The following is an 11,785-nucleotide window of genomic DNA, read 5'->3' as shown; positions in this document are numbered from 1 at the left end:
AGAGTACCCACGGAAGGAACAGATCTGGAAGTGGGTGTCCACAGCCAGAGCTGATTCCGACGCTGCCAGGAGGGGATAGTGGTGCCTGTGAGGGCCAGAGAAGTTCCTCGCCGCTTGGGCCACGGCTGGCAAGCAGGAAGCCAGCTCTGGAGAGCATCAGTCCAGTTTGCTGGCCCGCAACACCATGGGGCATTTGCAAAACTCATTGAGTGGCACTAGAAATTGTCTACGAAAAAGCCAGAGAGAAATTTCACCCCCTCACTCCGAACCCTGGGGAGATGGAGGCAAAACCCACCATGAAATTTCCCAAATGGTTCCATTGAAGCTCAGAGCATCAGAGTGAGGGCCTGGGATGCTGGAATCCAGGCAGAGCCACAAGAACTGGGCTGGAAGAGCTGGGCAGAGCCAAGTCCTCTTCCCCTTCTTCCTCTGGTGTCCCTCCGGCGCCCTCTATTGACAGAAGAGACCCACGAGCAGACTGTAGCTCCAGCACCAGGAAACAGGACCGAGCAGTGTGGATCTTGGGGAGGTTCCAGCACAAGGCTTTTAGCTTTCTCAATATCCATCCTTTTGTCCCACCACCAAGCACCTGTCCTCTCCTTCTGATACAGGACAGTTACAGGACGGTGGATCCTGTAACTTTGTGGTTAACATACTATTTCAAAAGAAAGGCATCAAGACAATGCTGTACATACTTGTAACAACCATGAGTTTATTCTCATTTGTTTCCACTTCCTTCATTTTAATCTTCAGTTTTTTTTAATGTGTCCCTAAACTGCTTTTAGTTCAGAGAACTTTTCATTTCTCCTTCTATAATTTAAGACACCGTAATCATTATAATAGTTGCCAGGTTTGGGGCTCCCATGCTGAAACCTTTGTTCTAGACAGGGTGTGTCCTGGCTTTCTGGTCAGGGCGAGACTAATGGTTTTGTGGACATCTTCTTCTGCACGCTGCTGATGCCCAAAGAACAAAAAATTCTTCAGCATTAGAGGATGCTTCAGCATAGGAGGACAACACAAATAAACTACTAGCTTCTTTTAGAAAATTGCTATGGAATGTTTTAGAAATTTCAGAAGCTTGAATTATCGCTTCCAAACAATTGAGACTGATATTTTTAAAAATAGAACTTGGTTATATAGAGACAGAGAGATTGGCTTTGTGGTGTTAGTTATTTCATGTACAGCTCTCTTAGTGGTTTTCCCGTGGCATTTCAAATGATGACATTTGTAAGCACAGGTAAACACAGGCTCGTGTCTGTGCAGGAGACACTAACATCTTACTCTGCTCTTTAGTCTTCCCTCATTTGGACAGTCCAGCTTTAATTTTGCCCATTTTAAGGTGTAATTTTGTGCCTTTAAAAATAACTAATTTATATATTTTTTTTGTCTTTTTCGTTTTTATCGGTACCAAGGATTGAACTCATGACCACACACTTGCAAGGAAGGTACTTATGCTGCTGAGCTAAATCCCCAGCCTCTTCTATTTTTAAAGACTAAAAAGTTACTTGTGAGTTGCAAATAAAATTGTGTGAAATTAAGAACCAATATAGTTTGTGCCTAGAATGTGTGAGGCCCTGGGTTCAATTCTCAGTCTACAAAAACACAGACAGAAAGTTTTTCTGTTCTCTGGATCCTTAAGAAATGTCATTCTCCTTCTCCCTCTTCCTCTCCTCTTCTTCTCCTCCTTCCTTTTCTCTCTCTCTCTCTCTCTCTCTCTCTCTCTCTCTCTCTCTCTCTCCTTTCTTTTGAGATTGAATGTAGGGGTGCTCTATCACTTAGCTATATCATTAACTCCTTATTTAAAATTTTGAGACAGATTTAAAATTTTCACTAAATTTCTAGGGTGGGCTCAAACTCATGGCCCTCCAACCTCAGCCTCCAGAGTAGTGGCTGTTGCTGCCATGTGCCATTGTGTGTGCCACCGTATGTGCCACCATGTACGCCTCCCAAGCAGCCTTTTTGTAGGCTGGAAATAATATCTAGGAATTAGAAGTTGTTTTAGAACTGTATTTATTATCATGGTAATTTGCTATATATTTGTAATTAACTGAAGTTTATTTATTACTCTTAATTCTCATGTAGAATTTAAATCCACTGATTCACCTGTCTTTTATCTGTATTTCTGCCTCACTATCCACACTTTATTTCTGTGAGGAAAACAAAATCCCCCTTTATGGCCCTATTTTCTTGTCTGTGACTTAGGTCCTAAAGCTGGAATTTCTTATAAGGGAATAATTTTTTTTGAGACAGAGCCCTGCTGTGTAGTTCAAGCTGTCCTTGCACTCACCGTGAAGCCCAGCCTGGCCCAAACTCTCAGTGGTCCTCTACTTCAGCCTCCCAAGTGCTGAGATTACAGGTATCTGTCACCACACCAGGCCAGATATGTGAAAATTTCTTATTTCCAAGGACATTCATTGCATCTCGAAGGCAATTTGAAACTGATAGAGTACTGTCACACTCAGGTTTTACAAGTCATCTTCAATTCAAACCTCCATCAGTATAGAGGGGAAGATGGACATAAATACAAAACTATCATTGTAATTTACACTTTTATAAAGTTCATGGTACACAGCTGTTGCAGAAAGGCATAAGAAAGAAAAGGTTATTTCCTTGAATATTTACTTGCTACGTAAGAGGTTTCAATAATTATACAGAGATGATTGTGGTATGTTCTAATTTTTATAGATTTTTATTTTATGTTTTATTTTTAAGACAATAAGACCAAACAATATAAAACAGATTAAAACAGTGAAAGTGATACAGAATTTCAAAACAATAGGAAATCCACATGTTCTAATTTTTTATAATGATTAAATTATTAAAATCTTGATAAGCACTTTTTAATCTTGTTGAGATGGGGTTCTAACATCCTATTGAAATGATAATATTTTGGGGGATGAAATTTAATTTGTCAAAAATCTGTTTCCTTCATTTGTGAGTGTGAAGATGTACTTAGAGGAGTGTTGGTATTTCTGTTATTGCTATTACTAGCAATAACATCCACAGCATAGCTCACTGGCTTCTGTTACTGTTTTTTTCCTGGCAAGGTTCTTGGTTCTTTTTCACCAGAGTCTGCTCTTAGCTTTGCTCCACTTCCTCTGTATCTGTGTCACACAGGGAAGGAGCTCTGTGCTTACAGAGAGGGTGGGGTAATAATCTCTTCTTGCTCTCTCACGCCTAAGTCAGATGGAGAGAGTGTGGCTTCTTCTTAACAAGTCATCCATCAAGACAGATGCTGTGCCCCTCACAAGCCTTGAATCTCTAGGTGAGCAGAGTGCCTACACCCTAGTCATGCTGCCAGAAAGCAGGTCTCCTGGATTCTGCAGTTTTGTGCACCTGTAACATTTCAAAAGGCTGGGAGTTGCCAACTTTTTGTGTTGCCAAAAATCTATAGTCTACATACTATCTGTCTTAGTTACTTTTCTCATTGCTGAGACCAAACAGCTGACAACTGAAGTTAAAGGAGGAGAGGTCTTTTTAGATTACAGTTTGTAGAGGTCTCTGTTTATAGTCAGATGGCTCTAAGGCAGGGTGTTATGGCAGACAGGCAGAGGAGAAACAGTTTATGGTGGGCAGAAGGCAGCAGAGCAAGCAGGGACCATGTTAACTTTTTTCTGTCCCTTTTATAGTCTATTTAGGCTACCTGCCTTCTATCTTTAGGGTGAGTAGCATTCACATCCAGAACTATGCTAAACTAATCAGTGAACTGATTTAATAATTTGATGCCCTTAATCCCAGTGTCACACACTCCAGATCCAGCCAATCTGAAAAGGCCCCACCTATTATCCCACGAGGCTTTGGGTGACAGCTAGACCCAAACCACAACACTATCTATCATCCCACACCATTGCATTGGAACAGAACTTTTTAGCTCCAAATGTAGGCTCTCTGTACTCTTATTTTATTCCCCTTCAAGTAAGTAAATGAAGCCATAAATTTAACTTCATAGAACTCAGTTATATTTGTTCTTCGTGTTCTTCTGCTAACTGGTCTAATCTCAGCATCGATGAAGTTCTCTAGAAGAGTGATTAAGATATGAACATTAGTCATTCATGCTAAGCTCTTTTGCAAGACTTTACAAAAGTTGTTTCATCTCTTTTAAAGTCTCTTTATTCTCATAAAATAGAAATAATAATATAGCCAGTGTGCCTATAATCCCATCTCTCAGGGGACTGAGGCAGGAGGATTACATTAGAGGCTAGACTGGGATATATAGTTTAAGGATGGCCTGAACTACATACAGAGACCCTGTCTTAAAAACAAAACAAAATAAACATAGTAGTAATAATAATAATAATAATAATAATAATAATATGTAGTTGTGGCATGAGTTAAATGAGATAATGCATATAAATGCTTAATAAAATGTTTTGTCAAAGTAGGTGCTCAGTAAATGATAGTGGTTGTTATTGCTGTTTCACTATCTTATTAGAAACAAATTTTGAACATTTCTACAAGTACATTTGGGTTGTCTTTTGCAGCTGCAGTGATTGTCTATTTATTTATTTATTTTTATTAAAAATAAAAGAATGAAACCAAAAATGAGTAGAAGAAAATAATATAGATCAGAAAACACATCTATCAAACTGCTACCATCATTTTTCATATAGATTAACATTTTGATTCTTACATTTCTGTAAAAATAAAAGACTCAGAATAGTCTAAACAACTTTGATAAAGGGATAAAATTAGAGCTCCAACCCTCCCCAGTCCCATGACTTATCACAAAGTGACAACAGTCATGACAAAACAGCATTGCTATCAAAATAGACAAACCACCAAAGTATCAATATAGAGTCCCAAAATAAATGCCTACATAACAGACATTTGATTTCTGGCAAAGATGCAAAAGCAATTAAGTGGAGAAAGGATTATACCCTCAATAAGTATATTAGAACAACTTGATATCCACGTGCAAAAAACCCAAACCTTATAGCACATTAAAGTTCCTTAAAATATCTAAAAGTCAACTCAAAATGGCTCACAGTGGGTTAGTTAAAGTGAAGGGAGGTGTGGCCTGAGTCATTGCTTGGCTAAAGTCATTGTTTCTAGGACAAAATACATGTTTCTTCCTAATGAAACAATGTGATGATTATGCATGTGTGACATATTTATTTCACTAATAAGTATGTTTTCAAGGCATATAGTTTACCTATAAAAATGTCCAGTTTGTTATTCTTTTTGGCTGAATATTAGATAGAAATATCACATCTTCTTTATCCATTCCTTAATTGATGGACGTTTAGGTTGTTTCCAAGATCTGACTATTATAAAGTGTGCTGCCTTAAACATGGGTGCATGTATATCGCTGTGGTATAATGTTTTTAATATTTTTGGGAAGATACTCAGAAGAGGAATAGCTGGGTTGAATGGGACCTCCAATCCTAGTTTTTTGAGGACTCTCCACACTGATTTCCATAGTGGTTGCATTAGTCTGCATTCTTATCAACAATTGGAGAAGGGTTTCTTTTTCCCCACAGCCTTTCCAGCATTTGTTATTGGTTGATTTCTTAATACTAGCCATTCTTTCTGGGGTGAGGTGAATCTCAGTGTTGTTTTAATTTGCATTTCTCAAATGACAGTGTTGTTGAATATTTTTTCACGTATTTATTTTCTGTTTGTACTTTTTCATCTGAGAAGCATATATTCATCTCAGATGCCCATTTTTGGATTGGATCTTTAAATCTGGGAGGACAAATTTATTTGAGTTCTTTTATCTTCTCAGTAACGATCTTTTATCTGAGAAACAGCTGGCAAACATTTTCTCCCACATAGTGGGTTGTCTCTTCACTCTGTTGGTGGTTTCTCTTGCTGTGCAAAAGCTTTTCATTAGGATGAGATCCCATTTGTTTATTCTTTGTGATAAGTTCTGTGCACTCTGGGTTTTATTCATAAAGTCTTTACCTACACTAGTGTCTTCAAGAGTTTTACCTACTCTATCTTCCAGCAGATTTAATGTTTCTATTTTAATATTAAGATATTTAATCCATTTTACAAGTACATTTGGAGAAATACTTGGAAAATAAACTAAAAATTTTTTTTGTACTGGAAATCAAACTCAGGACCTTAAGCTTGTCAGGCAGTTGCTTATGCCACTGAACTGTATCTCCCGCCCTTGAGATTTCTAGATATTTCTAAAGAAAAGAGATCTCTTTAAACTATTTCAAGATCTTTACCTTTGTTTGTGTCTGTGTGGTACTGAGGATTGAAATCAGGGCCTTTCTATTGAACTATATTCCTGGCCCTTTTAAGTTTTTTTACATTTTGAGATGGGTTTCCCTAAATTCTACAGGCTGGGCTTGAAGTTGTGATCCTCTTGCCTCAACCTCCCACAGGGTTCAGAGAACCCTCATGCACCTGCATGCTTGACTCCAGTCTCTTTTCATGAGTTAGAAGTTATCTTAAACATTATACTGAATAATCATGTGTGTAGGTGGTGGTATTGACTTAAAAATTATATTTATGTAGAATGCATTTTGAAATACCAGATCATGAAAAAAAGACAATTCCTGCCTACAGAGGAGTCTTTTGTGGAGAAATCTCTATCTAATTCCTACCTTTGAAAAGCAGGGGTAAGCCAGTGCTCAGTGCTGCATGCCCATGCTTCCAGAATTTTGGGAGGCTGGGGCAGGAGAATTGCAAGTTTGAGCCCTGGCTGCGTAGCTTAGTGACTTAGAAAAATCCCATCTCAGAAAATAAAATTGTAACTCAGTGTGAAGACCCTGTGTGGAGAGAGGAAAGAAGGATAAAGGAAGGGAAGAAAGATGAAAGGATGGAAACAGGGGTATGATGCCCTGCTCAAAATCCCGTATCTGATCACTTGAGAAGTCAGACACAGACTGAACAGCACCACCCCCTTACCCAGGGCAAGGGGTGCCCCTGGTTGCTGGCAAGAGAAGGTGCGGTGCATGGGAGGAACTGCAGACACCTGTGTCCTCCTTAGGACCTTTGCTGTTGGACTCCATGTCCCTCGCTGCTGTTTGGTGGTGCTGACTTGTTGTATGTCCTCTAATCCCCTCTGCAGACCTGATGTGCAGCCGGACACCTCAGAGCGGGGGCCAGTGGTGGAAACAATGACAGGCTTCTCTCAGAGCCTCTCCTCTGTCTTCTGCCTGGGCCTCTCCTAGGATCTCACAGCCTCACGTAACTCAGCATCTGTGGGGTCAGTGCTGTCCTGCAAAGGGAGAGGCAGTATTACTGCCCGCAGGCGACTTGGGGCATCTGTGCTGATGGCCAGTAAAGCCTGTGCTGCATCCACTGTGACATACTTTTAATACTTCTTGTCCTTTTGGCAATCCGTTGACTGAAACAAGGAGTCCATCTTTAGGGCCTAATGAGAGTGTGGGCAGCATCACGCAGCGAGGTAGAGGGGAGCCCCTGGATACCGTTCTCCTAATAAGCTGCGTTATTTCGGGAAATGATTGTGTGGGCCGGTCAGCAGAGGTTCACACTTTGTTCAGTTTCTCCTATCTTTGGGGTAGAATCTCTCATAAAGGAACTTTGAGGACATTTAAATACACACTAGAGGGCAGTGGACCTGCCAGTTCACCACTTCCTTCGCATTGCTCTGCCTTTGCTTTTGAGCCGCCTCCGCATACAGAGATGCTACTTACATCTGAAGTGTTTGGTGACAACAGACCAGCCACTTGGCAGCACCCTGTCTGTCATTCCTCGCGGTTTGTGCTCGCTCCTTCCAGTGACTCAGCTCTGTGGGACTTCAATAGCAGAGCTGTTATTAACAGCTTAATGGCTTTTTCTTTAAAAGCCCAAGGCAAACGGGAGATAGAATATATGTGTGCTGGTTTAGGATAGGAAGGCTTTATCTCTTTGCATCTTTGTTTTTGAGGATAAAGTCTTGAAATAAGAATGAGAGAGAAGCTGACACAGTGGTGGTGCCCATCTCTGACCCCAGCATTCCTGGAGGCTGAGCCAGGAGGATCACAGTGTTGGGGCCACCCTGAGCAACTTAGCAACTTAGAACTTGGCTCAAAAAATAAAAAGGACTCAAAAGACAAAAAGAGAATGAATGAGTATTAAAATTATAATTAAGGGGGCTGGGGATTTAGCCTAGTGGCATAAGCACCTGCCTTGCAAGCAGGCAGTCGTGAGTTCAATCCCCGGTACCGATAAAAAGGAAAAAGACAAAAAAAAAAAAAATTATAATTAAGCTGTGGAAGTGGCTCAGTGCACAGGCCCTAAGTTCAATCCCTAGTACTGAAAATAAAGAAGAAAGAAAGGTAGCGTGAGGCTTTCTCGTGTTGTGTGGGCCTGCATGCAGGCGTCTGCAGAGCCACCACCTTCTGCATGATGACTGAAGAGAATCCTGTCGGTGTCGCTCCCGGCCGGCAGGAAAAACACACGACAGATTCTGACGGTGTGCAACCTTGTCTTTATTTGTCTCCGCGTAGGCCCCGCGAGGCCTCTGCTCTGTCACCAGCCCTTTCTCGCTGGTGGACTTTCTCTATCTCTCCTTTTCCGTGCTTCTCTCTCTCCTCCCGCAGGGAGGGTCACATACATATATATATGGACTCATCATCCAATAGGGCAACAGCAAGCAATGCAAGCTGATTGGTCATCGTCATTGGTTGCTAGGTAGACCAATCTATTGCGCGGGCTGTTTAAGTCGCCAGGGCAATCAGGGGGCGGAAGCAGGCGCCATCTTGGCTTACTCGATGGGAGGGGTAACTTAGCTCAGGCTTTGCTCTTTTCTACAGGCCTCACGTCTGCCAAGTAAAGCGACCGGTGTCGGCCGCGGCTCCCAACAGAATCCCGTGTCTGCCACCCTCTCCCTCTCCCAAGCAGGTGGTGCTGTGCTTTTCGGGAGACGGGTCACGGGCCAGCTCACCTATGTACTACGGGAATGGACTAGGGAAATAGAGCCAGCAGAGCTGCAAGGCGGGTCTGCAGAGTTCTCAGGTAGATAAGGGAGAAGCCCCTTGCAGAGCAGTCGTGCAATGGATTTCAAGAAGAAAGCAAAGGGACACAAAGAAGAATGTCAGTGGGTTATTTATGAGTTGGCTTTTGAAGGGATATGAGAAGCCTCAATACGGATCTGATTTATTTTTAATAGCTTTTGGTTGTTGAACTGTGTCTTTGAAAGGAAAAACCCCTGAAAACTGGATTAGTTGGGTCCCTGGATTTATACCAGTTATATATGGAATGAATTTGGAGGAATTTGCCTTTTGGATCTGTGAAATCTGCAGCAGGTCTGTGTGTTAATGTGTTTGTTCAGTATGTTTACTCTGAGGCACAGGTAGAAGATAAGGTACTCTTCTTTGGACTTGCTTAACTGGATGCCTGGGTGAGAGGAAGGGCACCTGAAACCTTGTCATAGCCCACGTTCTGTTGTTTTGTTTCTGAAACAGGGTCTTTCTTGTTTTGTTTTGATCTTTTTCCTTTTTATCGGTACTGGGGATTGAAATCACAAATGCCTGCTTGCAAGGGAGGCGCTTATGCCACTGAGCTAAATCCCCAGCCCCATAGCCCATGTTCTGTAACAGAGATGAGTGTTTCTGTTGATGTTGCTAATATTTAATGAGCATTTATTATATCCTGTCTATTGTGTTAAAATAAAGTAGCTAGGTGTGGTACTGCATGCCTATAATCCCAGCACAAGTTTGAGCTCAGCCTAGGCAACTTAGTGAGACCCTATCTCAAAAGAAAAAAAATAAAATAAATAAAGGACTGAGACTATAGCTCAGTACAAAGCCCTTTGGTTCATTTCCCAGTCATTAAAAAAAAAAAACCTAAGGTAAACGCAGATTGTCTTGTTCAATCCTCACAAAAGCTTTATGTCATAACTACTGTTAGCATCCCACTTAGAGATGAGGGATCTGAGGACTCGGGAGGTTGCCGGAGGTAAAGCAGTGAAGATGTGGCAGGTGGAGATGGGGACCCAGGTTCCTCTGACTCCCCAGCTTCAACCCTTAGCCACTCCTTTATGTGCAGCCAAGGGAATGGTAGATGCTGCTGGCGGTGCCCGGGAGAAGCGTCCCTCTCTCACCTCCCTGAGCAGCACCGCCTCGCATGAGCTCAGCTGGACACGAGTGTCTTCTGTACTCCTTGACCGGGACAGCACTGATATCTTGACTGCTGTGAGGATAACCTCGATGTGTCCTTGCTCCCTGTCCCTGTCTGTGTCTGTATCCTTCACATATACACACCATGACTAGCCTTTTCATTTTTCTGATCTGGAATAAGACACTGTCATTGAAGAGTAATTGAAACCATTGGTGAATTCATGTTTGGGCCTCCTGACATGGATGCCTAGTGATTTATCTTTAGATGACCGGGAAGATTAGCCTTAAATGCTGAGAGAAATGCACCTGCCACTTGATGCAGTTAGGCGCATCTATCACAGATGCATTTGAAACCCAGAGACCTCAGTCTAATTGCCAGGAATCCTGAGGGAGAGGAAAAGAGTTTATGATGAGAGAGAAAGACAGACAGACACTACTTCAAAACTTCTCAATATGTTGTTCAGGGGCAGAAGAGGAATCCATTCCTCAGCCCTAAGTCCCTTGTGACTTTTATTTCCTTTGAGACAGTGTTTCACTGGACTTGAACTTGCAGTAATCTTGTCTCAGCATCCAGAATGCTGGGATTACAGGCATGCACCAACACACTCAGCTTATCCTTTGTAATTTTGAGGTAACAGTGAATGCCCTAAATCAGAGTAAAACTTTTCCCTGAAAAGTGAAGCAGGCAGAAGGACTTGGGTGTCTCTACTGCTATTGCTGTGAATAACTGCTCACATTTCTTAGGTGGTTTCTATGTGCAGGACGTTGGCAGAAAAGCCTTGCCAGTAGTATCTCATTTAATTCTCAGACAGCCAGGCACCCTCCAAGCCCAGTCCTCCCCATCCCTCCTCCAGCACCGTGGCATTTGTTTCCCCCAGGTGAAGGCAAGACACTGCCTATTCGTGAGACTGGCAATCATGCAAATTCAACAGATGAGCACTGCCAGGTGCACACGCCAAGCTGGAAGAGCAGATATTGGATTATAGTGTCAGTTGTCCTTGTATTCAGGAGAATAAGCATTTGCTAGCTGTTAGATTTTATTCCATGTTTGTAGGTGGCAGGGTGTGTTTCACAGTGAAGAATAATAATAATTAATACTTTAATAACCCAGATGTCCGTGACCCATTCTGTGCTTCGGTTTCTGTATCGATTATTCCATGTCTATGCTTGCCTCCTTGCAGCCCTGTGTTGGAACCCTGAGGAATCCAGGATTATGAAAGGGCTGATGAGCAATAAGGATTTTACCGAGGGATGAGGGTGTGGAAGAGGTTGATGTGACATACGCATTGTGTGTGTGAGGTCACATCACACACGCACGCACTCACAGAAGCCTGTGAGGGTCCACTTTGGACACTTCCTCTCTCCATTAGTTTCTCTGCCTCACAGCCAATGCCAGGCCATTCCCCGCCTTCCTCACTCTGTCTCCTTTCTATGAGGATGCAGGTTCTTTCCTGACTTTGTGTGTTGCCACTTAGGAACTGTCTTGTCGCTAAACGTGGCCTTAGCATCTTGTGCTTCCACCCTGCATGGTTTGTCAAAGACACTTTTGCTGCTGGGGGAACAAGTTTATTGGTCTTTCTTTATCTGAAAAATCTTCCTGGAAGACTTTGGTTTGGTTTAACCCCAAGCATCCTGCTCCTGAGCTCTGAGGAAGCGTTGCCTTCTTTGGAGCTGCCTGATGATCGTGACGGGTATTTTAGGATGGTTCTACCTCTTCTTTCTAGCATTTCTTTGGCTGCTTCTTATAGACTGGATTCTCTCATATA

The 11,785-nt window shown here is 42.2% G+C and overlaps 1 protein-coding gene across 2 annotated transcripts in view; it reads left to right on the top strand.

Moving 5' to 3' along the window:
- Positions 1-11,785, top strand: part of Mcc (MCC regulator of WNT signaling pathway) — a 406,401-nt gene that overhangs the window by 122,742 nt on the left and 271,874 nt on the right. The window lies entirely within an intron of this gene.

This window comes from Cavia porcellus, unplaced genomic scaffold (genome assembly GCF_034190915.1).
Source record: "Cavia porcellus strain 051 isolate PalLab524CR breed Dunkin Hartley unplaced genomic scaffold, mCavPor4.1 scaffold_19, whole genome shotgun sequence".
NCBI lineage: Eukaryota > Metazoa > Chordata > Mammalia > Rodentia > Caviidae > Cavia > Cavia porcellus.
This window is presented reverse-complemented; position numbering and strand designations above follow the sequence as displayed.